This window comes from Oryzias latipes, chromosome 11 (genome assembly GCF_002234675.1).
Source record: "Oryzias latipes chromosome 11, ASM223467v1".
Lineage (NCBI taxonomy): Eukaryota > Metazoa > Chordata > Actinopteri > Beloniformes > Adrianichthyidae > Oryzias > Oryzias latipes.
Genome location: NC_019869.2, coordinates 20,088,149 through 20,114,245, shown reverse-complemented (window position 1 = coordinate 20,114,245; position 26,097 = coordinate 20,088,149). Strand labels below are relative to the sequence as shown.

The 26,097-nt window shown below is 43.0% G+C and overlaps 1 long non-coding RNA gene across 1 annotated transcript; it reads right to left on the bottom strand.

The window, feature by feature from the left end:
• Positions 1 to 3,366: 3,366 nt before the first annotated feature.
• LOC110015939 lies at positions 3,367 to 24,264 on the bottom strand. Its single transcript, XR_002291204.1, has 3 exons — positions 21,378 to 24,264; positions 21,034 to 21,158; positions 3,367 to 3,754 (listed from the first exon to the last, which is right to left on the bottom strand). It is a non-coding gene; the product is annotated as an uncharacterized LOC110015939 (long non-coding RNA).
• Between the last annotated feature and the right edge of the window lie 1,833 nt (positions 24,265 to 26,097).

Below are 26,097 nucleotides of genomic sequence, written 5' to 3'. Positions count from 1 at the left end.
GAGATTTCAGCTACCACTGAAGCGTCAGTGAATAAAAAAAGGCTGTTAATGTGAGGAGTTCTGTCATTCTGAGGATTATTTCAGTCAACAAGCTCAATCTTGTTTTCCTCTTAAAAGAATGCAGCATTTGCTAAACATCCCAGGAACCTGAAGCATAAACGTTCTGCAGAATTCCCATTTTTTCCTAGAACTTAAAACTACAATTGAGGGACTGAGGTCTTTACTCCTCTTAGTGGAACCAACTACCTCAGACACCATTTGTGGGGTTGGCTGTGGTGTAGTGTTAGGCATTCTTACCTCATTGCAAGAAAGACCTGCTTTGAATCCAGGCTGGGTTCTTTCTGTGTGGGGTTTGAGTGTTCTCCTCTGTGGGGTTTTTCCAACCACTCCGGCTTCCACCTACAGTCCAAAAACATGTTTCATAACTAAAAATAAATACATAAAACTGCAAATACATAGATTTTTTTAAATTTAAAATTAAAAATACAAAACAAATACATTAATTTAAAAAAACAATTAAAATTTAAAAAAATGACTAAATAAATAAATATATTGCTTTATATGTTTAATGGTGACTCTAAATTGTCCCTTGGTGTGTTTGTGGTTGTGTGGCGGTGCAACAAACCGCTGATCTGTCCAGTCTGCTCCCCGCCTTCGCCCGCCAGTAGAGGGAAAAGGCTCCAGCAACCCTGCATTTGTCCTTCCACTTGAATGTTATAAACATACCTTTTGGCTCTAAAAATGTTCACATACAAACATGTCAACATGTACACAATAAAACTGATGTTCACACACACATAGTTATGCCTTCAGACCAACACGTGAAACATTTCATTCAGTCACGCAAATTTGTGCAAAGGTGAAATGGGACCTGTGCTCGAGTGAGTGTTTCTGTTCTTCAAAGGTGGGTGATGGAATGTGACAGGAAGGAGGGAGAGTAGCCAGTCATCCCCACACCAAGACCCCTGCCGCAGCGGCAGAGGGTTGGTGACGCATCTGGTATCAAAGAGAGCAGAGATGACTTCAGGTTGAAATAAACTATTGAATCACAAAAACCTAGATGCTCATTCTGGTTTAAACTTCTGCTGACCACCTGTTCACTTATTTTGGGAAAACAAGTACAGACATTCATGACAAGTCAGTCCCAACAGAGAAGAACAAGGAGAGAGGTCCAGATGATGATAGAGAGAAAGAGAGAGGATGAGCTGATGAAGAGGGAGAAGAACAGAGAGGTGCAGAGGAGAGAGCATTACTCAGAAGATCCTTCTGAATGGCCCTCACCACACAAATGTGGGGAATCATTGAGGCTAAACATGGTAGAGAATAGATCACAAAAATGTTCTGCTGGGTCATATCCAATGAGATAAGTAGTAGTGAGATTTATACATTCAAACAATAACCCTTGTAAATGGTAAATGGCGTATACTTATATAGCGCTTTCTACCTTCTTTCAAAGGCCCAAAGCGCTTTACAGTCACAGTCCCATTCACCCATGCACACACACATTCACACACACACACACACACACACTGATGGCGGCTCCGCTGCCGAACACTGGCGCCAACCTCCCACCAGAGGCAAGGCGGGGTTCAGTGTCTTGCCCAAGGACACTTCGACACATGGGCGTGCAAGGCGGGAATCGAACCTAAAATCTTACGATCATGGGTCGACCGCCCTACCGCTGCCCTACCGCTGCACCACAGCCGCCCACCACAGCCGTGCTATCCTAGGCACTTTAACATTGGGAGTTGGGTCATTTAGACCCACTAGACAGTGCGCTGAACCTTTTTTCTTCAATGGTTTGTGATCTTCACTGGTGTCCATGGATTACATGTCATGCCTTTGTCATGGTAGGGAGACCACGTCAATATAAGGATCGGGTCATCTGGACCCCATAGGATAGCACAAGGGTTAAAAGTGTTGTGTGGGTGTTCAGATAGCCTTAGGAGGGGTGGATGGGACGTTTTATTATGTGCATTTATGTCTGTGTGTTTGTGTGTGGGTGGGGGCGTTTTTTAATGTGGCCGCATACCCCTAATTAGGTAGTTGCGCCCCTGGACATTTGGCCTGAACAGTTAAAAAAAGAGATAAAACAAAAGTAAAACCACCTAAAAGATACATTTTTAATGTATAAAAGCTCAAAATCTTATTCAATATGTTCAGTATCTCACAGAGTTCAAAGCCAATGACAAACGGTGATTTTAAATATGGGATTTAAAAGTGGATAACCACTAGGCCAGTGTGATGTACGCAGAGCTCGTTTGATAGTTCAGGGCTGTGACAGAAATCCCCCAAACATCAGTGTCTGAGCAGCACGCTGGCTTCAAAAAAACAGCAAAAAAAGATCGGAGTTCTGGTCTTTCAGCTGCATTTTCCTTTGAGTCTCTCATGGAGGCCTGACAGGCTGGCTGTGTTCAGATAGAGTTTAAGCAGCTTCCAGCAGTTCATTTTTCTGAGCTTCTTTGATTTCACGTCGTCTCTCTGCTCATTAGCTTCAATCATCGGCGTTAATAATGAAACAGGTGCTTTTCTTTTGTTGTTAATCTGTCCTATTTGCAATTCAGACACTTTAGGCCATTTCACTAGAGCTCATATTGGAAGACGGGGCCCAATGAACATTAATATTGGATGAAGTGGGAATATAATAATGTGAGCTTCCTTTGACTGGAGGCGATCCGCTCTGAAAGACTCTCTGTCTGTCTCTGCTTCTGCAGCGATGCATGCGCAGGAATATTAATTACAGTGGCAGCATTGTGGTGATTACAATGATTACACTGATCCCACATTATGCAGCTTCAGGGACAGTCTCCTGCAGGATGCCAACCAGGATCTGGGCAGAATTTCTCTGCTTCATTCACTTTCCAGCGTCAAACAAATGAAAAAGTTCTGTTAGGTTCGTTTAGATGCTCTTTGTTGCCTCCTTGCCTCATGGCAAGGAGGCCTCGGTTCAAGTCTGGGCTGTGTCAGTTCTGTGAGAAGCTTCTCCCTGTACATATGTGGGTTTTCACTGCCTTTGGTTTCTTTCCACTGTCCAAAGATATGCTTCTTAGGTTGATTGGTGACTTCAGAGTGAATGAGAGTGTGTCTGCTTCTGTGTGGGCGCAGGACTGGTGAACTTCCAGGGTGTACCCTGACGCTGCTAAGGCAGGCTACAGCAATCCCCCTAACCTGCATAGAACTAAGTCAGAGTAGAAGATGGATGGAAAGATGGATGGTGAATAAATATTAGAGAATTTATGGATTCAATTCCATTTTAATTCTGTTTAGCCCAATATTACAACATAGTTGTCGCAACAGGCTTCATTAATTGCACAAAACCTAAAATCAGTTCTAAAATACAACAGCTGACAGCTAAACTAAACAGACTAAACTAAACTGGCCATCCCTGACCCTCCGTCTCGGAGGATAAATGATGGATGGATGGATGGTGAAGTTTTGAACTATTTTATCGCCACACATTTGTATTTTCTTTTCCTGTTTTACCTACTTTGTTGCAACAAATTATTATCTTGTGTGGATGGATGGATATATGATGAATGGATGGATTGATAATGGATAGGTGCACCTCGTTTGCACCCCCAGACAAAGAGCCTTTACATATCACCCCTCCCTCTTTGGATCTGTGGATGACGTGGTTAGAGTTCATCAACACACCTGATTCCTGTGTGTCAGATTGTAGTCCAGCTCTCATTAAAAAAGCATGACCCCTCTGGTCCAGTGATGGAGGATGTGTCGCCATGGCTACCCCAGGGATCTGTTTAAAAGTGGCAACAGGAAAGAAAAAGAAATGATGGCAGAAAAATGGACGAGGGAAGAAAGGCTGCAATAAGAAAACTGATCTGAAGTCAAAGAAAAAGTGAAGATGCTCCCGGAGGAGAAGGTAACTAACTGCTGCTCTAGTTTCTTGTGAAGACCTAATTGATGGTGGCCAATTAAAGCAGTTTGAGATTTTACGAGGTTAGGAAGAGAAGTGCAGTGAGAAACCACAAGGGTACCTTTAGCTGAACACTAATAGTAGATGCGTGTCTGGGGATGGGGGGATAGCAGGGATTGTCACCTATAATGAAAGGGTTTTTGAAGGGTTACTTGAACGGTTACCCTATATCGATGGCAACAAATAAGCATTTTATTTAGATATTATGGGCCTCGTTTGTGGAACAGCCAGCCTGAGGATGTGAGGGCCTCATCCACTGTCAAGGATTTTAATAAGAAACTAAAAACACATCTTTTTATTTCAGCTTTCAAGTAGATCTTGTATGTGGAATCTATAATTTTACTCTATGTTTTATATTATATTTTATCACATAATTATTTATTTAATGCTTTTTAGTCAAGTTGTACTTTTTTATGTCTTAACTTATCTAATTTATATTCTAGGTGTTTTAGACTTTTTTATGCACTTTTTATGCATTCACTTATTTTAGTTTATTCATTCATCATCATTAATTCATTCATTCATCATTCATTTCATGAATGAATTATTATTTTAATTTATATTTTCATATATTGATAGTTTTTATATTTTAACTCTACTATTTATTACTTCTACATTTTCGACAGTTTACGAGTGTCTTTTCACCCTTGGCTGGGATGTTTGTGTTTGGGCTCCCAGAGTTTTGGCCCTGCTTGTCCTCTGGCATCTCTTGTTCTTGGTCCTCCGAGCTGCCTGGGCTGGTGTGCCCACGTCAGGGGCATTGGATCTGGGGGTTTGGGGGGACTGTGGGGCGGGAGGTGCTGGGGTTGAGCGGGTGTTGTGCTTCTGCTGCTTGGATGCTGACACTCTAGCCAACAGGTGGACAGGGCGGATGGTGCCTTCTGGGTTCTCTTCTTTAGTTTTTAAAATAATTTCTCTTTTATTTGTGCTTGGTTTTGAGTGTTTTAATATGACGGGCCTATTTTATTGCATGTGTGGGGAATGGTGTTTTTGTGTTCTTGTTTGTTTTTAATACAGCACCTTGAGCTGTTCTTTTTTCATGAAAGGGTTTATAGAAATAGAATTAATTTGAATATTTGTACGCTATAAATATTTTGTGGCCATTAAATTGATATTTTTGTTCAGATGCTTTCACTATTTCTTTGCTACGACGTACCGGTAGTAGTTTGTTTTTTTCAGCTTTTAACTATTTTACAAATCAATATTAAGTTTGCTTGTTTTACTGTTTTGTGCTAACAAATGAACATTTCTTTTTCATATTTTAAATGTTATGTGGCACAAAAGGAAATTTTTGTTTGCGTGTTTTCAGGTTTCCGTTGCTACAAATTAGTAGTTTGTTCGAAGGTTTCGACTATTTTGCAGGTATGAATTTTCTTCACACATTTTAACTGCGTCGTGGATACAATTTATTCATTTTTTGTGCCGTGTCATCAGACAGGTTTTGTAAGGAAGGACAGAGCAGCTGCTGGATTTTAGCACAACTCTAAACAGAGCGTCTTAGATTAGCTACAGCAACAGACTGGCGTAAACAAAGAAAAATCTGGGAATTCTAAACTTGTCTTCCCTTCTGAGTCATATTATCATATTAGGCAGTTAAAACTCTAATGTTTGCTGTTGTGACAGTCAATGAAGCAGCCGAAACTTGACGTCTTTTGTTTCTTGAATTGTCATTATAAAATTATTTTTGCTTTGCAGTGTGTGTTTAAAAGAAACTCTCTTGACACAACACTTTCTAACAGATCGCATCTGTTGTTTACCGGCTCCCATTTCTGAGCTGAACTCAGAGTTTTGTTGTTGATGAATGTTCACACTGTTACGCTGTGAATCTTCGCTCCCTTCCCACGCGCTGTCATCTCCTCTGAAAGGACGTCGTTTCTTTTATTCTTTGTGTCTGACTCAGACTCTGAACTCCGAAAAATCTGTTCTTGTTGGGGCTGAATTTAGCGGCGTCACGGACTGGAGCCAATGCAGACAGTTAAACTCATGATCTCTCCAGTCTTCAGACTCTGAACTATGAGATTTGTTCGGCTGTTTGGTCATCGGTCTGATATTTTTAGTCGGTGATCTCTTGACCTGACGAACAGCTCCCTTTTAAGAACCAAATGCCAATTTTACAAAGAGCTAAATGCTCCAGACTTATACTGTAGTCAAACTCAGGAGAAAAAAATAGTTTGGGATCGTCATGAGTCGACCAGCAGGTGACGTATAAATTTATCATTTAATCCCAGAAATTAGTTTAGAAAGTTGAGCTATTTGGGTGAAGAAATATTCCAACTTACCCCCTTCCTCATATAACCTCATATTAGGGTGAGGGGGTGGGGGGTCTAGCCTGCGATGCGCCTTGGGGGGGGGCTACTTGGGAGTGGCCCCCCTCCTATGGTTGCCGTATGGAGTGGGCCCCCCTCTTTCGGTTTTATTTGCACCTCAGACATGTAGGGCCCTCGGTAGGGGGGGTGCTTGGACATCACTGCCAGCAAGCAGCGGATGTCCTCCTGGCACCCTACCCGCCAATTTTAACCTCACCTTAGACATTTAGGGCCCCTTGGTGTGGAGGGTGAGGGGACATCACTGTGAGTAATCAGGAGATGTCCCCTTAGTGCCCTACTCGCCAATTTTAACTGCACCCCCCTTAGTACACACACCCCTCCCCCTTCAATATATACATTCAAACATAAACACACACACATGCACACAAACACCCTCTCAAACACCCATACACGCACACACATTTTACAAGGAAGGTGGGACCTGGGTCCATCTGTCCCCTACCCCTTCCCTGGTGGGGGGTGTGGGCCCCTTGGCGATGGCGGCCGTGTCCCTTGGGTGCCGGCTCCCTGGGCCCGGCGGTGCTCTCTCCGCACGGTGGGGGGGTTCATATTACACCTGAGCCGGGGGTGTTCGTGTCCCTTGGGGGTGGGTCCTGGTCCTTGCCCCTGGGAGCTGGGCCCCGCCAAACTTCCAACATGGCCGAGCCTGGTCGGGCCATATTTATAACACCCCTTGTGGGCCGCCCTTTTTTCCCCGGGGTTCCCCCCTCCTGGGCGGGGGCGGCGGGCCCCTGCCTTGCTCCTACCTGGACCAACCGTGGGCCGGGTGGGTGGCTACCTGGAGTGCGGAGCGGGTCTCCCTTGGGGGGTCCTGGCTCGTACCTGGGGTCGAGGCAGGGGGATGCCCGGAACTCCTGGGTGGTGGTGGGGTGCTCGTCTGGGGCTGTGGGCGTCCCTCTCCGGTGGGGCCCTGCGTTGGGCGCTCCCGGCGCGGCGGGGGGGCTGCTCTCCTGGTTGGGCTGGGGCGGCGCTCTCTTTCCCTCTGCGCCTCCCTGCTCTCTGGCTCTGGGGGCCTCGCGGCGGTCCTGCTGGCCCTGGCCTGGGTGGCGGTCTTGGTCGCCCGGGGGGCGGTTGTTCCCTGCCTGTTCCCGTGTGGCGTTGGGGGAATTCCGGCTGCCGCTGCTGCTGCGGCGGGGGTCTGGGTGTGGGAGTGGCTGGGCCCTCCTCCTCCTTCTTTTCACATTCCACCGTCCATTTTAGAAGAACATAAACACTCACTTGAGCACAGGTGTTAGCTGTTCTTGTTAAAATAAAATATGTCCAACACAAGAGGCCCTCAGCTCTCATCTGTTTGCCTAGCTGTTGGACAGGACAAGTTAAAAAAAAAAAAAAAAAAAAAAAAAAAATATTCCAATGTTTTATACTGAAATTAGACTGATATAAAAACACACAACTGATATTTTGAGAACACACAGATGCTTTCTTCTACAGCATTAGTCCAAACACCTTGTTACGGCTGTGGCCGTATTTTGTTTTGTTCTTTCTTTTTGTTCAGTGTTTTGTGTGTCTTGTTTGTATCAGATTGGGACTTTGTTGTGTTTGTGAATCTTTGTCTGTGTCTGTCTGATTATTTTCAGAGGGGGTGCTTGAAAGGGTGTGGCTCCCAGTGAACCCAAACTGATGGTAGGAGCCTTAAAAGCACCACTATTCTATCATTTAAGACAAAATAGAAGACATTTATATGTAGAAAATAAGGTTTACGAGCCTAACTTTAAACAATATTGTTAGATTTCTATTTCAAAAATCCCAATTGCTTGCTAAATAATAGCTCAAAATGGATAAAAATTATTTAGAGGAATGTAAAATGAATGGGTAATCATAAATGAAGAAATGTTTGGATTGACAAATTAAATGTAAAGATTTTGTGACCCATTTTTTTTTTCATTTGAAGTCAGTTTGACAACTTTCCCAATCAAAAAAGACATGCCTCCAATAAAAACCAAAATTGAATATAAAGATTGAGAAAAAGAAAATTACAAATAAATCAAAAACAAAGATTTTGAAGCAAAGTTTAAACAATTACAATACATCAAATTCCAATGTGATGTAATTTAATCTAACAAATCACTCATTCCCTTTTGGGGTCACAGGGATGCCGGAGCTTATCCCGGCCACTCGTAGGCGAAGGCAAGGGACATCCTGGACGGGTCTCCAGTCTGTCACAGGGCCACAATCACACACCCATGCACACTCACACGCACACCTAGGGTCAGTTTAGAGTAACCATTGAACCTATGAAACATGTTTATGGATGGTGGGAGGAGGCCGCAGTCCCAAGAGAAAATCCACGCATGCATGGGGAGAAGACTCCCCGTGCAGACTTCACACGGAAAGGTCCCCCACTGACCTGACCTGTTTCAGGTCCCCCAGTCGCAACTTGAACTGTGGGCCTTCTTGTTGTGAGGCAAGAGCGCTAACCACAAATCAATTTATTTCCTTTTTTTTCCTTTTCTTTTTAACAAATCATTCTTTTTTTTGTAATACAAATCATACTTTTTTGGTAATGATCATAAAACAAAATCTGACTTTTTAACATAGGAGTCAATGGGAAATTGCTCCCTTGTGTAACCTGCCTCTAGTGGTCTTTTGAGAGACTGCATGATTTCTGATTAGCTTTGAACCAGGAAAAAAAAAAGTGGGGGGGCTTGTTAGGAACACACCTGTGAAGATGGAGTGTATTGCAATAAAATAAAGAGTAATCGGTTTAAGTATAACAAGGTGATAAAACTTCCATCATCTGCATAGAATTATTTAAAATAAAGTCATAATAGAGTCTGACTTGTTTTTGGTACAATCCAACTAATGGCTGTTTTGTGAACTGATCCGGCTCCACTTAGTTTAGTTTTCAAACCAGCTTCAAAGAGTATGTGATAGTGATGTCCTTCAGGGGTCAACATTTCTTTATTCATGCAAAAAGTAACAATAAAAGCTTTCGAGTCATTGAGATTCACCTTATCCAGGTGAAGCATCTTCCAAATAACCTCCTGGAAGCCAAAGAAAATATTCTGTCATCAGGAGAAAGTTGCTGAAGGTGCCGGACAGTAATGAGATGACATTTTTGCTGATGTAGAGAAACTCTTCGGTCCAATTAATAATAAAACTTCTCCCCAAAGTCCACCTTCCTGTTTCTCTGAACTTCTGCTTAATTTATGCTCAGAGGGCGCCAAGTTCCCATGATAATGCTGCTCCAACAACCGCCCAATAAAAAGAAAATGGGGTCAGCGAGAGTTGAGAGGCCACCGCTTCCAGCTCGCTTTCTCTCACAGGTGATGGGGCGGCTGTGCTTGCGTGTCAGCTCAACTCCAAAGATCAAACCAGGACAAAAAGGAGCAAAGTCAGGTCAGCGGTTTCTGAAATAATGAGCGAGCTGGGATCTTTGGAAAGGACGGGGATGGATCCGACAGTTTTGGTTGGACAGCATTCATGTTCATGTGTATCTGCATGAAAGCAGAAGTGTGGAGAGGTTACAGATGGTTTGAATCCATACAGACTTGCAAAGACAACATTTTTATGACTTTAGAGCTCTGCAGCTGGAAAAAATATCTGAAATTGAAAACTATTTCACCAATCAAAGTAACTGATAAGGCAGGCTGATGTGCTTTGATACTGAAGCTGTAGATCATCTACTGATAGATCAATTTATTATTTCTCAATAAAAGTCAATGGGATTTTGGTTTCTTGAAGCCAGCGGGTACTTCCTATTTAGAATGTGAAGGGGGAGGGGTCACTCATTTTACTCGTCTTATACAGTCAATGTGTTCAACAGTTAAATAAAGTCAAAGTCCTTTTCTGCTTACAATATATGAGATTGTCTATATTCAGTTGGTAATGATCTCAAGTGTGAAGATGCATAATTTATGGTTCTTCTGTGGGGGGCCCTTTTGGAGCAGCTGCTGATCTGGTAGGGGTTCTTGAGGACAGATGTTGCCTCAGTACTGGGGTGCATGAGGCCTGGAGGGGAGGATTCAGTGGAATAAGGTGGATGACACTCTCGGAAGTACACCGTCAAAGACAGAAGATACTTGTGAGGCTCTGAGTGACGGACGACATTGCGGTTGGAGCCGACTGACCTCCGTCCTGCTCCTTGCTTGGGAAAAATGGCCTCCTGACAAACTGCTGAACAGAGTCAGGCGATGATGGATGGAGCGGCGGTGGAAGGTGGATGCCACCTGGGAGAGTGCGATTCAGGGGGAGTTATCGACGGGCTGAAAGGGACTGACAGGCAGGCTGGTTTCTGCAAAAGGTGGGGGCTGCACGCTGCCAGGACCGACCTGTAGATGCATGTAGAAGTTTTCAATGAATTGGCTGCTGTTTTCCCTTTATTTTTTATTTATTTTTGTTATTTGACTGAATCTGTAAATTATGGGACTTCAATGCAGTTACACCTCTGCATTCTGTCGGTTTCTCCAGTGTAACATATCTGTAAAGACATGAATGAATGAGCTTAATAAATGATCAGATTAAGTTGTTTGACATGGCGTGTGTGTTGTTACAGCTACACTCTTTAGGTGGATTTATATGAACTGTGAGGAGGCCTGCCATAATTTTTCATAATCTAAACAAAATGCTCTATGCAGATGATGGAGGTTTTTTCACCCTGACATGCCTTAATTGATGGTTTCCATCTTCCTCCTACATCAGACTGAGATAATTGCTTGTTTGGGTCTTTGATCAGAATCCTTGATATTTCTACAGCAAAGTTTTGTACAGTTTATAACTGTGATTAGTGGCAGGCAAGGCTGCAAATTACAAAACTTTGCTGGGCCAAACTGGGTTATCACAAAAAATAACTCTTTTAGACATAATTACGTAGAAGAAAAAGGAAGATTTAGGGTTTACTGAATGAAGATGTGTCCACAAACAATGGGTTGAAAACCACTTGCAGAGTAACGCCTAGGATTTTTAACAGCAGGTTACACTGTGATCATAATATGATGCTACCAGCAGATTTTATTATTGTTCTCAACAGTTGAAATGGGCTTAAGTCACGCAAAGCTGGGGTCAAATATTTGGAAATTATCTTGAAATAATTTAATGAAAACACATTACAGTTATGTTTTAACCAAATGACAGCTATCAACTACACTTGGGTGAAACTCTAAAGAAAATTCTGTCACCTTTTCAAATTTTTATATTTAACATTTTCACTTTTAAGATGATTCCCAACAACAATAAATGAGGCATGAAAGTTAAATTTTTTCAACATTCAAATGCCTTCAAATTTTCACAAATTCGCATGGAAATGCAAACCAATATATCTCTAATGTAAATAAACTTTACTCTTTTGTCTAAAAATTGTTTGTTCAAAGGTGTACTGAAGGCCTGCAGAACACCAATATTTGTCATAACAGCTGAAAACATAATAACTCACTGGATTCTGGTAGCTGAAGTGCCCAGGTATGTTTGTGTGCCGCTTTTATTTCAAGGATTCAAGAAAGAAGTACCTTCCTTATGTTCCATATCTTAGGATTCTATCCAAAGACATCCCTCTCATAATACTAGTTTTTAAAATTTTGAAAAGGTCAGATTTCTGTTTGTTGGTCTTATGAGTCGGTTTAATCACAAATTCAAGAAAAATTAGAAAGTTTAACAGATATGGTTTTATTTAATTTCTTTACAGTATAAGTGGAAAAGACTGGAATTGAGAAAGTTATGGGGTTTAAAATGGAAGTAGGTAAGGCTACTGAAGGTGAACAAGTGTATTATGTACGTTTAATCTTCATTTCCTTTACAAATTCTTTTCGCAGGTTTCTCATTTCCTATGCCTCATTTCCACTGAGCAGCATGGTCTGGTCTGGCCCACTCAGGTCCAATTTAGAATGGTTTAGGCAATTCAAGTGAGCGTTTCCCCTTAAAGTTGGATTGTCACAGCTCTTGTGAGGTGTAGACCGATATCGTAGCTTTGGGTCATAGTTGTGCGACTACAGAAAAGCTAAGCTATCAACAACAGCAATGGAGGTCATCCAGCAGCTCTCTTTTTTTTGTTTGTTTAGATTTTGGTACTTTGTATCTAAAAAGCATTTAATGTTGTTTGAGAGAAGATTGTGGGGGGCGATGAAGAATACAGCTGAAAATGTCGGTGCTGGTTTGCCGTTTTCTATCGTAACGACCTTCTGCCAATCCATTCCATTCCACCTCTCTATGGACCTACAACCAATGGGGGCCCTAAAGTGGTACGCTTCGGACCGGCTTAATGGGTCCTTAATGGTTTTTTAATGGAAACGCTCAAAATACTGTACCAGTCCGGATTGGACCGGACCGTGCAGCTCAGTGGAAACGAGGCTCTAGTCTCCATAAATCTCCTGCTGAGGGTAGGTCCCCTCTAGGAGTGTCTGGACTTGAGGCTCAGAGTTAGTGATTTTTTTTATATGTAAAGTACTCGGGTCATCCTGGTTGACAAAGATAAGAAAGAACTGATCCAGAAAAAAAACACAACACTGACGTGTTTTGCAGGCAGAAGGTTACCGTTCGTTGTGAAACATCAAAACGCTCTACATCACTGCCTCCTCCGTGACAAGAGACCGCTTTAGCCCCCGTTTCTCAAAGCAATCAGAGCAGCTCATGACCTTCATTCTGCACTCAGCGGGCCCAGTCTCTGTAAAATCCAACAAGCTGGGAGATGCTAGCACCATCCATCACACCTCACAGGAACCGAGGCGACGGCTGTCACGCAGGTCCACGCTCACACTTCATTTTATGTGTTTATCTATGAGCTGAACACCAAATTCAGCAAGGTCACCTCACATCATCCCCGTCTGCCAACAGTTCCTTCTGTCACGCTCAAAGCTACAGGTGGGAAATGCGCCAGGAGCAGTTTAACACCAGACTTCTCACCTTGTTGTAAGCAAGTAAAAACCCTGGGCTCTCCAGGAAGTAGCCAGGTGTTGCACTTTACCGCCTACTGGAACAGCAGGTTTTCTTCAATTTCTGTAAACTTTTCTGTTAGCATCCATGTAGATTTTTAGCACCAACCTTTAAAAGAACGAAAGTAGTCAGAGCTCAAGCACAAAGCTCAATGCTAGAAAGGCTAAGTAAAAGCTAATGATGCTAATGAGAAAAGCAGGTGAAAGAAATGTGGAAAATTAGCACAGCTCGGCTATAAATTATGCCAGGTGTGCTCAATTTTATGCTCAAGTAGCATCAGAACACGTAAAGAAACTACAAAAAATGCACCTGGGAAACCCAAACTTTGCGCCTTTAAAGACCCACTCACAACAAACCAATAATCCAGTCAAACTAGGACCAAGTATATAACTACAACACCTTTCTCTTGACCAAGGAACAGTACAGTTGTGCTGTTAGTGCAAAACTGTTCTAATGGTTCTATGAATAATGAAAATACAGACTTTGAGAACATTCACACATCAACAAATACCTTTAAGACATGATAACAAAAGGGCTCTGTTGGGTATGCAGGAGAATTCACACAAAAACTAATTGAAATAATCCAGAAAATGAGATTAAATCTTCAGATTTAAGATGATGGTAACAATAACAATTGAATCGGTTAGTTAAAAAGGGGCCCAAGTCCACAATTTTTCAAAATAGATATATTATATGTTCTATGGTCTTCAAGGGCATAGCTATCTGATTATGAGCAAAAAAAGTCCCAAGTTTCTTTGTAATGTATTGACTATGCTTGAAATTTAAAATGAATTAAGTGCAAAATTCCTGGACTTGGGCCTCTCTTGCATGTGTTTTGCTTTATTCCATAGATGGCAGTACTAGTTATCCAATATGGCAGCCCCCCTGTTTAATTCAAGAAGGGCCCAAGTCCAGAGACTTTAGTTTGCCAGTCCTCTGAAATGATAAAAGTGAGGTGCTTCATATTATAGCATTTGTAAGATATGAACTGGTGCTAAATCTGGGTAAAGTATTGATCATTTGGTGTAGCCTCCCTTTAAGCTATACAATTAAAATCATTTCCTGGTAGAAACAACCCTCTTGGACTTGGGCCCCTTTTTAACTAACCGATTCAATTGTTTACTGATGTTAAAGACACCATGAAGTGACAAAACGGCTTAGCTTTGCATAAGTGGAGCCAGGGATGTCAATCAACCCCCATCAGGAACAAATAGCCAGCTGTTAATAAACCTTAAAATGTTGCTGATGTTGACTTGTTTGTGTCCAACCTGGCAACATGTATGAAAAACTACAACAGCTTTCCAATAGATTCAGAATCTTCTGTGAATTATTTAGCCTTTAATTGTCGCTCCTACTCCAGAAATCTCCTTCCCTTGTCATCCCAGCACCTCCTGAGAGACCCGGCCTCCTGAGGAACCCGCTGTAATAATCTAAGCACACACGAGAAATACCACTTTTTAATAATCAAAAATAAGAGCAGAACCCTTCCAGGAGAGAAAGCTGTTTCACTCTTCTAGATCTGTCATTCTGTTCTGTAGCAGATATCAGTAAATACAGTTTTTATTGGCTTCAAAGACACTCAATTGTATTTTATAGCCACCAGAACACTGAGTCTGATGAATAAAATCACAAATATACTGATCTGGAAGACAGATACACCTTTAATGGTTTATTTTCCCAGACATTTAAAAGTTTGGGATTAAACCAAACTATTTGTTAAACCCTTAGACTCATTTACTGTGCCCAGTGCTGCCAAACCCAAGGCCGCTTGAATCCTATGGCACCATTTCAGCAAATTACAACTGTATTACAGAGACACAAAAAACTTCTAACGAGGAAAAATAATTGAAATTACAAAAAAAATTTCGAAAAAAGGACCATAAGCCCACACAACAAAAAACCTCATTCACACCTCAGGACAATTTAGAGTCACCAATTATCCTATGATGCATGTTTTTGAACTGCGGGAGGAAACCAGAGTGCCTGGAGAAAACCCACACATGCACGAGGAGAACAAGCAAACATAGAACACAGAAAGGATCCGGTTGGAATTCAAACCAGGACCTTCTCTCTGTGAGTTTAGAGTGCTAACCACTACCCCACCATGCAGCCATTTCAATAGAAAATAGACACATATTTGGTAAGATGTTTCGTTTTTTTAGAAATAAACCATCAAATGTGTTTTTTCAAACGTGTAAAACTTTTAATTCTAATGACTACAAAACCAGAGTTCTCCTGCTCAGGAACCCCCTTTCTTTAAAGAGAAGTGTCCTGGTTCCCGTGACAGCATCATCTCCTCATGAGAACGCCTTTTTTGGGGCATTAAGAGCCTGGATGGAGCCTTATCTGCTGACCTGCAGACAGGTTGACTTGAGCAAACTTTGCTCCGTAATAAGGTCGTATCTGACAGCAGCCGGTTTCCTCTCATTACCTTCGTCTGTCACCTGGTGTTTGTGTGTGTGTGTCTATGTGTGTGTGTGTGGCTCTGACATGTATCGACCAAGAATTAAAAGGGTTTCAGGACTCAGCCTCAGATCAATACACAAATACTTCAGCAGCTTGCGGATAATTCCCGCTCTGAAGCGTCTGGTCCTCCAGTGGTTTCAATCATTCCTGCCGGCACAGCCGAATGCGCCTCTAAATTACTTTTTTATTTGAGTTTTATTAGCAGTTATGTGATAATATGGCTGTGATTTATTTCTCCACTTGGCCTTTTTCTGTCTTTTTTTCTTTCTTTTTTTAAAGAGCGCGCTGTCAGTCAGTGGCAGGGCACCACGTTTGCATGTCAGAAGGTTTCGACTTTCTTTCAAGGACTTGATTTCCTTTTTTCTTGAATCCTCAAAGACAAAACTTTCCAAAAAGCTTGCTCATCATTTTCAGTTCGATTCACATTTTCTTTCGTTTGAGTTCTGCAGACTGTCAGAGTTTGAGGAACCCTCCATGAGCAGAAGATCGTCAGCAGGAGCTTCGAAAACACCAAAAACTGATCTAAAATTTATTTTAAAAAAATGAAAAATGACCTCCACAACTCAAACATTTTAAGTTTTTTATTTTTCTAATGACTTATTCATCAATTTGGTTTTTGTCTGTTTTTAATATGTTTAGCTTTAATATAAAGCATGTTGCTTCTATTTTAATTGTGTTAAAGTGCTTTATAATGAAGATGATGAAACAGAGAGAGACTCAGACGGCAGATCAGCTGTTGGGGAGTTTTTGATGACAAATTATCAATTTCATGTAAATATTATAAACATCAACGAAAATTTGCCAAATATTTTGGACTCCAGATACAGGAATTTTCACAAATCAATCTATGTGTCCAGTAGATGTTGCACAGATATTTTGGAAATGTTTGTAGCATTTTGGAGAAAAATAACAAATAGATCACTTTCCCTTTAAGAGTTTTTTTTTTTTTTTTTTTTTTTTTTTTTCTAACTTGTCCTGTCCAACAGCTAGGCAGACAGATGAGAGCTGAGGGCCTCTTGGGTTGGACATATTTTACTTTAACAAGAGGGGTTATTAATCTTCAGACAAACCAAAGGTATGTTTGAATAAACCCCTTTTGTAATTGAGGCCAAACTTTATTAATTTCAAACATGTCTGAAAATCTTTGGTGTTGGACCGGACGGAAAAGGAAAGAGGGGAAGAAGAGAGAGGGACGTTAGAGAGACGGGGGGTAGGGGGTGATAATAGGAGGGGAAGGGGGATAAGACCATGAAGCAGCATAAAGCAGCAAGTTTACTGGTTGTTAATCATTATGGTAAGGTTCAAATGTAAAAAAAAACAAAAAAAAAGGGCGGAGCCTGTCCACACACACACTCAAATGTTATAAACACACCTGTTAGTTGCAAAAATGTCCACCTGTCGACATGTACACAAAACAGATAGTGTTCACACGCATACTTATGCCTTAAAACCAACTAGTGTGAAATATTTCAGTCATTCAGTCTGTTGAGCTAACACCTGTGCTCAGGTGAGTGTTTATGTTCTTCTAAAATGGATGGTGGAACGTGAAAAGAAGGAGGGAGAGTGCCCAGCCATCCCCACCCCAAGACCCCCACCGCACCAGCAGCGGCAGCCGGAATCCCCCCAACGCCACACGGGAACCGGCAGGGAACAACCGCCGCCCGGGCGACCAAGCCCGCCACCCAGGCCAGGGCCAGCAGGGCCGCCGCAAGGCCCCCAGAGCCAGAGAGCAGGGAGGCACAGAGGGAAAGAGGGCGCCGCCCCAGCCCAACCAGGAGAGCAGCCCCCCCGCCGCGCCGGGAGAACCCAACGCAGGGCCCCACCGGAGAAGGACGCCCACAGCCCCAGACGAGCACCCCACCACCACCCAGGAGTTCCGGGCATCCCCCCGCCCCAACCCCAGGTACGAGCCAGGACCCCCCAAGGGAGACCCACTCCGCACTCCAGGCAGCCATCCGCCCGGCCCACGGTTGGTCCAGGGAGGAGCGAGGCAGGGGCCCGCCGCCCCCGCCCAGAAGGGGGGAACCCCGGGGAAAAAAGTGGGCCCACAAGGGGTGTTGTAAATATGGCCCGACCAGGCTCGGCCACAGTTGGAAATTTGGCGGGGCCCAGCACTCAGGAGCAAGGACCAGAACCCACCCCCCAGGGACACGAACACCCCTGGCTCAGATGTAATGTGAACCCCCCCACCGCGCGGAGAGAGCACCGCCGGGCCCAGGAAGCCGGCACCCCGGGGACACAGCCGCCATTGCAAAGGGGCCCGTACCCCCCACCAGGGAAGAGGCAGGGGACAGATGGTCCTAGGTCCCACCTTCCTTGCAAAATGTGTGTGCGTGTATGTGTGTTTGAGAGAGTGTGTGTGTGCATGTGTGTGTGTTTATGTTCGGATGTATATATTGAGGGGGGAGGGGTGTGTGTACTAAGGGGGGTGCGGTTAAAATTGGCGGGTAGGGCACTAAGGGGACGTCTCCTGATTACTCACAGTGACGTCCCCTCACCCTCCCCACCAAGGGGCCCTAAATGTCTAAGGTGCGGTTAAAATTGGCGGGTAGGGTGCTAGGAGGACATCCGCTGCTTGCTGGCAGTGATGTCCAAGCACCCCCCCTACCAAGGGCCCTACATGTCTAAGGTGCAAATAAAACCGAAAGAGGGGGGGCCCACTCCATACGGCAACCACAGGAGGGGGGTCACTGCCTAGTAAACCCCCCCCCCCAAGGCTCATCGCAGGCTAAGCCCCCCACCCCCTCACCCTATTATGAGGTTATATGAGGAAGGGGGTAAGTTTAAGTCCCTTTAAGAGTTTTTAAAGGACGCGTGAAAAGTCATCACATGGTGTTGCGTAAAAGGAGGCTTTCTGTAATGTGGATTGAAAGATTCTACGACATACTTCCATGCCATACTGCCACCTCCTATAGGATTTGCTTTGTACTTTATTTTTATTTTTTTATTTATCCTGGATGAAATGTAGCAAAGCGCTGCTCAGTAGCACAGTGGTTAACGCCCTCGCCATAAGTTATTTATGCTCCCTCAGAGCAGGAATTTTAAATGGCCACTATAACCGCAGAATAAATGCGTGTTTTGGAATTAAGCGTCTAAAACTCTGCGCACGTTTCTACCACAGTTTGCAGACTCTGTACAAAGCATGCGGTGGCTGAACACTAGTTAAACGTTAAAATAGGTCCAACTTTAACCAATTGGGGCCTTTAATTTGGTAGTGATGTATGGATGGCGTCCCTTTCAACTCACAGAAGGGCCAACCGTTTAAAAATTGATCAAGGAGGAGTAATTAACAATTGTCAGAATTATATGACACCAAGTCTTTCATATATGGGAACAGAGCTGTGAAGGGAAACCTGTAACAAGATTCATGAGATTCGCACCACTTCGACATTCTGCACCAAACCTCTTCCAACTGAGTACATGCGCTAGTATTGGGGAGCGACAGACCTGTGTGAACACTTGGCTAAATGCACATTCGAGAATGCACTACAGCTGCATTCACACCGGCCACACGTGGTTTCACGACTGCGCATTCAGCCGGTGGGGTTCGCACAGCCACATGAGACTTGATGCAAATCCCGCAAATCTTGCTCCAGGCTTTTACTTTCTCAGCTCCATTCCAATATGTGAACGACTTGGTTTCGTAGTAATCCGGCCAGGCAGAAAAAGCGGCATTATTCATTTCTATCTGTCATTTTTACAACGGTTAGCACGTCCCTCTTTCGGAAAGGACTCTACACACACACGTCACTACCAAATCTGAGTCCCTGATTGCTCAAGATTCAGCGTTGTCGCATTTTAGCAGCCAAGAAGTTCAACCAGAAGCGAGAAGGTTTTGGTTCAAATCCGAGCATGGAACTTTCTGTGTGGAGTTGCATGTTCTCCTGTCGCATACGCGGGTTTTCTCCGGGCTCTCTGGCTTCCTCCCACAGTACAAAACCATGCTTAATAGGCTCATTAATTATTCTAAAATAGTCCCTAGGTGTGCACGTTGAGTGTGTGGCCCAATAACAGATTGGTGACCTGTTCAGGCTGTACCCCGCCTCCAGCAACCCTGTGACCCTAAAAGGGATTCACCAGGTTCTAAAAATGAATGGATGGAAGAATCAGCTCCTAGATCATCGTATATTTCATGCAGTGCAAAACTGCATATTTATATATAAAAAGAATGGCTGCACGGTGGTGCAGTGGTTAGCGCTCTTGCTCAGAACCTTTCTGTGTGGAGTTTGCATGTTCTCTCTGTGCATGCATGAGTTCTCTCCGGGGTCTCCGGCTTCCTCCCACTGTCCAAAAGCATGCTTTGTAGTTCAATAGGCGACTAAATTGTCTGAGTGTGAATGGGTGTGTGATTGTGGCCCTGTGACAGACTGGTGACCTGTCCAGGGTGTACCCCGCCACAAGTGGTGATAAAACGGCAGAAGATGAAAATATATAAAAAGACGGCATGTTTTTCTATATACATTTAGGAAAAAAAATAACATTTACAAACCCTCTCTTGGTTTTCTCTCCTTTTTGTGTTTAAACAAATTGGCTTTCATTTACCTCATGTAGTCCAGTCTGTTTCCTCCCTGTAATGGCGTCCCCATGGCCAAGTACACGAACCATGCAGACCACGCATCGTCTGCCCTTTATACGTTTAGAAATAAAGTTATCCCGGCGAGTGAACCTCAAGAAGTAATTGATCAGTTTGACTCTCAACAGCTGGGATTTCTACATTTAGCACAACCTGCTGGTTTTAATGACTTTAGTTGAGTGTGTGAAAGGTCAAGGGGTGAAAAGAAAAAATGCTTTGTATCTGCAGCATTAATGTTTAACCTAAAGGTGATGGCCTTCAAAAAAGTGGAATCTGATTTCAGCAGTGGAATATTGTCTTGATCTGAGGAACACATGCAATCATTTTCTTCAAAGATTCAACAATACTTTTCATCATAACTTGATTCATCCATCTAAATTTACACAGTTGCTATGGCGATTTCAAGTGACTTGGGAGGGAGAAACCAAGTTTCCAGAGGTTTATGCCAATTTTGGGATAAATTAGGATAGATTTTCCTGATTTCGTTCTAGTGGATAGAGTTCTTTGAAATCGATTTTTGGCTCTGCGCCCCCTCCCCTCACTGGAATGTTCACTACAAAACACACAGATAGACGTGCGGGGATGTGGGAGCTGCTGCAGAGCCTTTGAGAGCTGAGCCTATTTACAGCACAAACCCATATGTGCTGCACACTCTGAACCTCACCCCCCACCCCAAAGCCTCCCCAGCTAATTTAAGCCACATAAGCACTCTGCAAAACAGCTCAATTGAAACAGCATTGCTGCAGCTCTTCTCTGCAAGTGCCTGTTCTACTGGCTGTTGCAGGACGGTGACACTTGTTCTACACAAAGCCGAGCATGTCGACTGCCACTTCTCGTGAAGAGAGAACGAGGAAGGCAAAGCGGGAGACCTCGTCAGCAGGATCCCGGCTGCTCAGCTGAAGTGTTTCTGTGGCGCCACCAGCAGGTGAGATCCCGCCGTAGACCCTCAGGCATTTTGGATGGAGCCGGATCGGATTCATCTCTACTGCTGCTGCTGAAAGGAAAGTCAGTGATTTTTCTTTACATCAAAAAAAAATAAAATAAAAAGCAGGGGTTTTTTTTTCCCCCTCTACAAAAACACACGTTAAATCTGACTAAAAATGTGTCCAGTTTCTATTTAAATCAACTCATTTGTCATAATAATAGCCACAGTAACTTACCATGTAACAATCTGGTGAAAAATTGGGACTTAATTCAAGAAATTATAACTTACTGCCATGGTGGGGGGGTTGAGGGAGTACCCAAATGCAGAGAGGAGGAGGCAGGAGGTTCCAGGTGAGACAGAGTCTTTAATAAACCAAAACTAGAATCACTCAAACTAAAATCCACTGCTGAGCAGGCTAGAGAAACCTGAAACCACTTGAATGGGGAAATAGCAAGCTATGGACCAGCACACGAGGAAGGGAAAGACAGGACTGAAATAGACACAGAACAGACGAGACACAGGTGGAAACAATCAGGACAGATGGGGACCAAAAGTAAAACTTGAAACCATGATACAACAACAGGAAGCCTTACAAAATAAAACAGGAAACAGAACTAAAATAGAACTAAAACCAAAAGCAAAGAACTCAATCCGTAACACTTACTGCATTTTCTGCACTATAAGGAGCACCTAAAAGAACATTTAAAAAAAGACAGAGCGCCTTACATTTGGATCCAATTCTTAGAACACGCCGGTCTGCCAAAATGTCAGGGGTTTTTTTTTACGAGTTCCTAACAAAGTTGGGTATAATTGTGAGTACACTAGCATGGCTAATGTGTTGTGGTTGTTGCGGTTTACTTACAAGGTTGGGAGTTAGCATGGTCACAGTAACGTCTACTTTAGTGGGATCAGTCTGTTTTTGTGTGTGTTAATAACATGGTTAAGGTTCACTAAGTCACAATAACATTTGTTTTAGCGATATCAGTTTGTTTTGACTCCACTCTGAGATTCTCGTTGATGCAATAATTAGTTCAGACACCAGGCGAAGCTTCTATCATCTAAACAGGCATTTTCTGATGTCCTGGCTAAAAATGCAGTTATCTAAAGAGTTCAAAAAGCACCACTTTGCAAAATAACATAAAAACAACAACTGGACTCATTTTATTTATCAAGTCAAAAATAAAGTTTATAAGAGTCCAAAGTGTGTGAAGTGGAGCATCTTCATTTGTACTCAATCTTTGTTGTGGTTGAGTTTTAATGTAAAACATTTTAATCATTTTTAAAAAGCTCAAAACCTCCCACAGTAAATCTTCACACAACTTTTATGCAGAAATATCAGTAAAAGTACAGACTTATGGTGTTATTGCAACACTCAAGCATTTACAAATACTAAATAAAACCAGCAGATTTAAAGTAATGTGGGTACATTTCCACCTGCTTATCAAGGCTCTGAGGATCTCCTGCTACATCTATTTGTGTAGCACACGTTCTATAGCATAAAATAAATCCTGGTCAGAGTTGAGAAGCGGAGCGGGCCCAGGCCAGTGCAGGCAGTCCCCCGCCACGAGGAACAGCGACCCAAACCGGATGCTGACTCCCTGTCGGCCGTGCTCGGAGCCGGCCTTGCGTCTTTCCTGTCTTTAACATCAGCTGCTCCAGTGGCGACATAGAGAACGTGAAGCCGACAGATGAGAGCGCCCCACAACAAGGTGAACAACGACAGCGTCTGAACTCCTAGTGAAAATCTTCTGCTGGAGGACACAAGCGGACCCTCCTAATGAATTGCTTTGAGTCTGTTTCAGAGCAAATTATCCATCCCTCTCTCCACCCCAATTTTGCAATTTGCTGTGTCATTTAGAGCTAATTGAGGGCCGCATTGGGCTGCATCACACTCACAAACAGGGCGAAGCAGTTTATTGAGGGTCTGCGTGATGCAGAGGGGCTGTAAAGCAAACATCAATTGGATGCCGCACAGGCGGCGGCCACTTCTCCTGGAGGCTGGGATCTCCGCAAACAACCTCTAATTATTTCTCAAAGGCGAACAGGGCTGGCGCTCATTTGAGGACCGATTTTCTCCTCTTTGCTCTGATGGAGTTAATGAATGAGGTGAGGATTCACTTTGTTCTGTTACAATGGCTGCATTTGCATGTCTAATGTGAGCAGAGCCTGATATCAGGGTGCCCTGGACAAAACGGCGGGACGGTGCTCCATGTTCAAACCTTGGTGGCGTAGGGCCCCAGGGGAAGGGCTGCAAAAAGTCCTGAGCCAAAATACAGCCATGGTCGGGTTTGCTGTAAAACATAGTAAGACTGTAGGATCTAATATATATTTATCTGTGTTCATATCCAAACTAAATCTCTACCACACACTTCTAAACCCCGTGTCACACAGCCACTACGTACATTTTACACATACATGGATGGAAATTGGTCACACAGGAACATACTTGGAAAAAGTGAGAAAAGTTAAATTTTCACAGACGTTTCTATGAGGCCAGACGATGTTAAAACGAATAAGTACGAATAAACTACGCAAAGAACACCTAATCAACATAAAGCCAAATCTGGCAGAAATTTGTGCGCCAATTACGTCATTTTAACATGATATGTGCGTAGAATGAATGATATAAAAGTTATACATCAGTGGTACGTGTGTGAAATGTCCATTAGACATACGTGGGATGGTCCTGGAAAGCCATAAATTTTCCAAAGAAAACCCCACACACAATTGTGTAAGATTTACATAATAATTTGGAATGTACTATGTAAAATAAGCGTAAACTGCTTAATTCTTAATCGACCAAAATCTTTGAAGAGTTCAAAACCAAATTTACGTAAAGACCCATCGGCCGAAACCCTCGACGGACATCTGCCCACATCGTCGGATGACGAATGCAAGAAACAGGCATGAACTATGTCTATCACGCATGTATCACGAAAGACAGAAATTTCATACATGGAAAATGTACAAAAAGTACATATTGGCTGAGTGACACAGTTTTTAGGGATAGCTTCTGGCAACACTGGTTAATGATGCCTGCAGAGATTTGGTTAACCAAGAACTGTGGTTAGAAAACCAAGAATCCAGCTTTCAGCTTCTGAAAATGAGTCTAAAGGCCCGTTCACACCGGGACGAATTTCGCTGGCGATTTTCGCCGACGTTTAACGCCTCGTGACTAAACAAAGGGCACCAATGAGAGTGTGCACACCGACGCGAAAAAACGCCACGCGTCAAAGCGTCAAAAAAAAAAACGCCTCGGGTTTTTTTTTTCGACGCATTGCGTCGAAATCTATTCAACCAATGAGAATGGCGCTTTTGCTCACGTGTCAGGAGCTTCTGAAGTTACAGTAAAACACAACTTGGGGGCGCTCAAACACAAAACTGCCTTGCTGAGCACACATACCAGCGAAGAAGATAGACGCCAAGTAGCGTCTACACTGCCGCGAAGAAATAATGACGGACATTCTAAAACATCCCCGAACCAAGCACCAGTTGGAGCTACTGATGCTTGAAATATTCATGTTTTCTTTGTATGATTCTGACAAGCGTGTAAATACTTGCTCTCTTTTTCTGAGTGAAAAGCGACTTTAAGAAGCGTAAAGTTGCGCAGCGCCACCTTGTGTACAGGAGTATTTCTGTTTACATTAAGCGCCATCTAATGTCAGGGAATGAAATTGCATGTTCGCTCGGCTCATCGTCAGCGAAAATCGCCTGGGTGTGAACACAAAAGACGTGGCGAAAAACGCTGGCGAATAACGCCTGGCGAATATTCGTCCCGGTGTGTACAGGCCTTAAGTTGTTCCAACACTCAAAGACGGCATTATTTTTACCAATAACCACACAGTAACATGACTTATTAACCACCTAACAGCAACAAACACCGGTCTATAGCAAAAACCGTTTGCTACAGTGATTCAAACATATTTATATATTTTTGTTTTTATTAAATTTAAAGCAATTCTAATGAGGATATAATGACATTGCCACTCAGTTAGCACTTTAAAACACTGACTAACATTCATAAAATAGCATAAATGCAAGCTAATACAATATAGACTACAATACAGACTGACTGTCCTTCTGCTAAGGTGGTCGAGTTAAAGTTGTGCATAAAACAGCAGGTTAGCAGAAATGCGCTCAATATAATATATATACATATAAACAGGCAATCATTTGATTTGGGGTAATGAAAGTATTTTTAGCTGATATTTTTACTATATTTTGTGTGCAAATCAGACAAAATATTTTTTGTGCACCATTTGTGCTGCACAAATGATTCCTCTCGGATGAAGCAGAAGAGTAACACACAAGCAACAACTTTGTGTTTGGTTGCACAACTCGTTGCAGTTTCTTAAAAAACCACTGGGGGCTGGTATCAGAGGAGTCAGATTTTCTATCAATCCTATGTTAAGGTTAAAGTTCCATAAGTTATCACACAACTGGGTGTACAAAATTTGTTTGGCACATTTGACTCATCCACTGGGGGAGCGTTGAGGTGCGACACAGCTCGGGAACCATTTAGGGATTGATCCCCCCAATTCAAACCCATTTGTAGAGTCTTTGAACTCACAACCTTCCAGTTACAAGGCACACTCTGTACCTCAAGACTACGGAGTTGGTGTTTATCTGTGCTGCAGGATAGGAGGAAAACTCACGATATGCAATATTAGTGATCAATATTGCGATGGCGATATAACTTGGGATAAATGAACAAAAAGCAAAAACAACAAAAACATTTGAAGCCGAGTCAAAGTACCTTAAATTATACTCCAAATGACCCTTGTCTAATTAGGAGGGCAACATCTAACATATAAGCTCATTCTGATTGGTCAAATGCATTAGGGGATTTATTTAATTCAGCCACTTTTGGCACATTGCTGTAAACTCCTGTCCCACTTCAGGTTTCATAGAAATCCTATGAGTTACGTCAGAGATCATCTGTCCATTATTTTCATGTCTACAGTACTAATACCCTTTCATCTCATTGGCCGACTTGTTTAACGACTCG